Source organism: Rattus rattus, chromosome 4, assembly GCF_011064425.1.
Source record: "Rattus rattus isolate New Zealand chromosome 4, Rrattus_CSIRO_v1, whole genome shotgun sequence".
In the NCBI taxonomy this organism is placed as follows: domain Eukaryota; kingdom Metazoa; phylum Chordata; class Mammalia; order Rodentia; family Muridae; genus Rattus; species Rattus rattus.
In genome coordinates this window covers 151,734,327-151,740,574 of record NC_046157.1, presented here as the reverse complement: position 1 = coordinate 151,740,574, position 6,248 = coordinate 151,734,327, and positions in this window count along the sequence as shown.

Genomic DNA, 6,248 nt, shown 5'->3' with positions numbered 1-6,248 from the left:
CCTAAGCCTAAGTGGTCAGCCCTAACTTAGGAGCAACACAAAATGGAATCATTATGTTGTGTGAGTATGTAAGTATATAAATGTAAACATATATATACAAATATACAAAAATATATGAAGCAAGTATGTACGTGTGTGTGTGTGTATGTATGTATGTATGTATGTATGTACGTATGTATGTATTTACTTTTTCCACAACTCTCTTTGGATCCACATGATAATTATAGAAGAAGACATGAATTCAAGAGGGGATGAGGAGGGAGAATATAAAAGATGGAAGAAGAGAGGGAGGAGTAGAAATGATGCAAATACAGGCTATGCTCATGTATGAAACTCACAAAAAAATTTCATGAATAAACTTTTTTGAGAGACCCTGCCTCAAACAAGGTAGAAGGAAAGAGCCGATTCCTGAAGTTGGCCTCTGACTTCCACACACATGCACTGTAGCCTATGCAAACACATACACACAAGCAGATAAAAAAATTAAACTAAATTACATTTTAATGTTAGAGGTGTAGGGTAAATATAGTCTAGGAGTACAGATCCTCAGCAATGTCTAAGGCTCTGAGTTTGATCTTCAGAAACACACACACACACACACACACACACACACACACACACACACACACACTCCATACATTACCATGGAAAGGATCCTCAATCTTTATCCTTGCTTTTGCAAATCCATCATCTTCCCCATGACCTCTTCTTGACTCTCCCACCCCCAGATAGAATGAATCTCCCAAACCCTCTAAGTGCTGAAGTTCTTGTCATTCGTGTTAATGTGAAATGTCCCCAGTAGGCTCGTCAGCTTACACACTTGGTCCCAGCTGGTTGTACTGCTGGGGTGGGGGTTGGTGTCCCAAGAGGGAGCCTTGCTGGCATAAATGGGTAACCTTGACTATTCCAGCCTGATTCTTGACAACTCATCGTTTCAGGATCCATCCAGATACGAGGAGTCCTCGCCACATGCTTCTGCGTCTGTGAACTCTTAGGACCTCTTTCATTTTATGGACTATGGTGGTTTGAATAAGAATGACCCCATAGGTTCATATATTTAAATGCTTGGGGATTGGCACTATTTGAAAGGATTAGAAGGTATGGCCTTATTAGAAGAAGTTTGTCACTGTCGGGTGGGCTTTGAGATTTCAAATGCTCAAGCCAGGCCCAGTGTCTCTCTCTCTCTTCCTGCTGCCTGAGGATTGGGATGTAGAACTCTCAACTCCTCCAATATCAGTCTGCCTGCATGCTGCCATGCTTCCTGCCACGATGATAATGGACTAAACTCTGAACCTATAGGCCAACCCCAATTAAATGCTTTCTTTTATAAGAGTTGCTGTGGTCATGGTGTCTTTTCACAGCAATAGAACAGTGGCTCAGACATGGACTCTCTCAAACTGTGAGCCAACTGGAGCCCTCCCATGGTTAAGTCGCTTGCACCAAGTAATTGAGAAGAGTAACTAATACTGTCCTCAAAATCTGAGATTCTTTTTCACGCTGGAGCCCTAGAAGGCAGCTCACTTGTCTCACGCTCCTGTTCTTTTCATGGAGTCAGTGTTACAGCAAGTGGGCCGCCCTGGATGCCTTCATCATACCGCACTAGGCTCTGCCCACTCACACCTGGGCCTCAGCCATCTCAAAATGCCCTGGAGCTGTAGAAATTTCCCACTGAAGCTAGGAACTGCAAACAGAGCCTGCCCAATGCCACTGGCAGAGAAACGTCTCCAATGGCATCAGAATCAATAGAAAACACATCATATGCTTCAGGTTGTGGGGGGAACGGTGTCAGAATGAAGACACCGCTCCCTTGTGTGCCACAAAAGTAGAAAAGATTGCAGGTGAAGAAGAAATTTCTTCTTTGAAATATGGCTCCAGAGGGAGCTTCTAATCCTCTGAAGATGTGGTAACAGAAATTACCCCTCACTGGAGGTAGGTGAGAAAGATGTGGTAAGTGCTTCATAGACGTCTCAAAGCCCTTTATCAATGGCTGTTTATGAAGTGCATTCTCTGGCCACAAAAGGCCCCTGGAACATGTTGCTTGAGTAAGCTCAATTTAAAACCCAGTCATCCTCTTGGATTGGAGCTATAAAAATAACATTACTTGTGCATATCTGGACAACGTTCACTTTCTGTTTACATTCATTTGACCGTTTGGTCTTTGTACCAGGTGCCCAATGTCACTTGTCAGTTGGACATAGTATTGGAGAAGAGGGTCTTCAAGGGTTTCCCATAGCTTTCAAGTGTTTGATTGCAGTAGTACAAAGCAGAATAAGACATCAGGTGTGTAGTGTGGTGGTTAGAATATCTATGGCCCCCATAGACTCCTGCGTTTGCATGCTTGGTCCACGAGAAGTGGCGCTATTAGGAGCTGTGGCTTTGTTGGAGGAAGTGTGTCACTGTGGAGGCGGGCTTTGAGGTCTCCTATTCTCAAGCTCTGCCCAGTGTGGAGCACAGTCCCCTTCTGCTGAGTCAGATGACTTTAAACTTTTGCTCCTTCTGCCCCCACCTCCTGAGTGCCAGGACTATAGGCATGCTCCACCCTTAATGGTTTCTGTGGGGTTGGGGATGGAATCTAGAGCTTTGTGCATGCCAGGAAAATACTCTACCAATAGAGCTCCATCCAAAGCCCCAGGTGATGGTCTTCATGGGATACCTGCTAATTTCTCCATCTCTTCTAACATCAGCTATTATTAACCAGGCAGGGATTTTAGAAGGAGGACAATTAGGTTAAGCCCTCTACCAACTGCGCGCCAACCCTGACTGCAAAGTGTCTTATCTAACTGATACTAAGGTGGTTAAGCGCCTAACTACCCCCAGGTACCTATAGGAAGATGATAAATGCAAGGTCATTCTTAGCTAAAAGGCAAGGTCAAGAGCAGCCCGAGAAACAGGAGACTCTCTCAAAAAATGAAATGGAGGTTGGGGGGACGCCTGGATTGGTAAAGTGCTCCCCGTGAAAGCACTGGTATGCCGGATAGTCTTAAGTCAACTTGACCCAACACGTTCCAGGACAGCCAGGGCTACACCGATAAACCCATTTTGAAAAACAAAACAAAAATCCTACCCCTACCCCTACCCAAAAGAGGATTGGGATGTATGGAAGCCTGTAAGGCATTTTGTTAATTAGTGATTGGTGGAGGAGGTCCCAGCCCATTGTGGGTGGGGCCATCCCTGGGCTATTAAGAGAGCAGACTGAGCAAGGCATGGAGAGCAAGGCAGTAAGCAGCACTCCTCTGTGGCCTCTGCATCAGCTCCTGCCTCCAGGTTCCTGCCCTGCTTGAGTTCCTGTCCTTCCTAATTTCTTGCCCTGCTTGATTTCCTGCCCTGATTTCTTCAGTGATGAACAGTAATGTAAGAGTAATAAATCCTTCCCTCCCCAAGTTGCTTTTAGTCATGGTGTTTGATCACTGCAGTAATAACTTTAAGACAGCTCATCATTTTTTTTATCTTTAAAAATATAGAATATCCTATTTACTTTAAAGATTAAGTTATAATAACAACATTTGCCCCTTCCCTTTCTTCCTCCTAAATTCTCCCAGATACTCCTCTTTATTTTCTTTCAAAATTCCCCCTTGTGAAGAGCAAAGCTGCTCCCCTTCAGAAGCCTGAGGGCTGCACCCTGCAGTGACAATTCCACAGACTCCGACTGCAAGCAAAGGAAGACGAATGGCTCGGGCTGCACTCGGCCTCCAAAGATCACTCCGGGAAAACAAATGCACAAGTCAAACGACACATGGACACATTTTCCCAAGGCAAATGTCCTGTGTCTGTCACAGTGCCCTGGGGTCATTTCAGTCGTTCTCTTTGGTTTGCTTTGCTGCTTAAACTTTCCGTGTGATTGACCAGGAGGTGGAACCTTCACAACTGGAGAGACCTCCGTAAACTGCACTAGTGAATGTAGCACATGACGTTTGCATGACGGTAAGATTCCTTACAAAACCTCCATTCGCCCTCTGTAGGACCATGTGGCACTTATAGCTATGCTCAGAATATCTGACAGACTACTGGCATGGCTTGATTAAGTCTTCAGGAGACCCTAAGAAGTTAAGAGTTAAGTTTACCCTCTTCCATAGGTACTGAAAATAACATTTCCCACATGTCAAGTCTCGAGTTATTTATGTCTAACATTTTTTTTAAGATCAAGACTTTGGTATGAATTCACAAGAGAGTATTTGCTTTGATTTGCAAACTCTGCCAAGCCTGCGCGTCAGCGGCCAGCCGGGTAATCCAGCAGGTGACGGATAATCAGCCTCTTCACCGAATGTGGAATTACGATTTAGGCCTTTGTGAAATCAAGAACTCACAATCCTGGGCTTTTGAAAAACTTCTTCAAAGGACGAATTCGTGGGTCTATAATAACCGAAAGGCTCTGCTTTGGCAACATAATGGATCTCAAAGCTTTGGGGCAATGGCTCCTCAGGTGGCCCGTGTGGAGCACCTGGGAAGGATCATGCTGTCCTATGTGAAATGCTTTCCCACTCTTGCTGCTTTGTAGCATGATGTCTGCGTGTGTAGTATGTACGCATGTACAGGTGTATGCAGGGGATATACACGTGTCTATGGCACGCACGTGGAAGCCCGAGGGCCATCTCTGCTGTCCTCCGACAGGTGCTGTCTGCCATCATTTCTGAGTCGAGGTCTCTCACTTGGTTGCCCTGCCACTGAGCTCCTGTGGGCCACTTGGCTTCGTCTCCTCAGGGCTGGGATTCCAAGGACACAGCACCATGCCCGGCCTTTCTGTATGTTCTAGGTGCAGCGACTCAAGTCCTCGCCCTTGAAAGCCTGTCTCTCCAGCCCTGCCATGGCACTGAGCACATTCCAGGCTCTCTCCTGACTTTACACTTCAGGACTTGAAGCCTGATAACAGAGGAACACGCTCTGGGACTGGATGGAGTTACTCACAAGCAGCTATCGTGAGGAAGGCAGAGAAGCAGTCATCCAGCCCTGTAGGCGTCTGGGAAGGTCGTTGCTTTTAGTGCCAGTCTTCTGTTCAGTGAGTAAACAGCCAACACCCGGCTTGCTTATGACCGTGAGTAGGACTGCCGATTGTTGGTGTGGGCCAACTGGAGAGCAGGAAGCCTTCTCATTTCACGTGGGTCCTGGCTTATAATGGGTTCCATTACTATGGGATAGCTTTAGAAAAACTCCACCCTATAGCCAAGATATCTGTTACACCCACTGGGCAAGTACATATTTTATGCCCTGGGATGGCTCCAGGCTGGGTCAGGCACCGAGGAGAGAGCAGTGAGCAGAGAAGCCCCAATTCAGTATTTCGTGAAAAGGCTCTCGTGGGGGAAGATGCTGCTGTGCTTCTGCTGCATAGCTCATCTCCAGCCTCCTAAAACAGGGTGATGCCATCTTCCAAATAGACTTGCCTTGCCGTTGCAAATACACCAGGCTCTTGTCCATACGGGATTCAAAGGTGGCATACCAATTCTGCACTGATTAAAAAGAATGCATTGATGTGACCTAAAAGACCTAGATTACCTAGTATTAAAATTAAGAGGGCATGGGATCCAATGCCCTCTTCTGGTGTGTCTGAAGACAACTACAGTTCACATACACAAAATAATAAATAAATAGAAGTGCTTTCCTTTTTTTTTTGTTTTGGAAGATTTATTTATTATATATTCCTTTTTATTATAAGAACACTGTCGCTGTCTTCAGACACACCAGAAGAGAGTTTCAGATCTCATTACAGATGGTCGTGAGCCACTATGTGGTTGCTGAGATTTGAACTCAGGATCTCTGAAAGATCAGTCAGTGCTCTTAACCGCTGAGCCATCTCTCCAGTCCTCCTCAGCTTCCTATACAGCAGGTTACACGGTCTCTAAGTGTCCAGCTGTGCTGAGCAACAGATGCCCTGCTCAGTGACGACACCACCATAAGCCACAGGATTGCTCAGTGTCTAAAGTCGCTTTGAAGTTGGTATTTTTTTAAAGGTTTATTTATTTTTATTTATGAGTGCATTGTGTCTGTCTTCAGACACACACCAGAGGAGGGCATCCGATCCCATTACAGATGGTTGTGAGCCACCATGTGGTTGCTAGGATTTGAACTCAGGACCTCTGGAAGAGCAGTCAGTGCTCTTAACCTCTGAGCCCTCTCTCCAGCCCTGAAGTTGGTATTTTTGCTTTTGCTCTGAGCACATGAGTAATTCTAAGTCTTTTAGGAACCTGAAGAATGATCTAGTCTCCCTAAATTCAGGAGATTCTTAAACCTTAGCCATCTTCAACCCTATCCTGTAA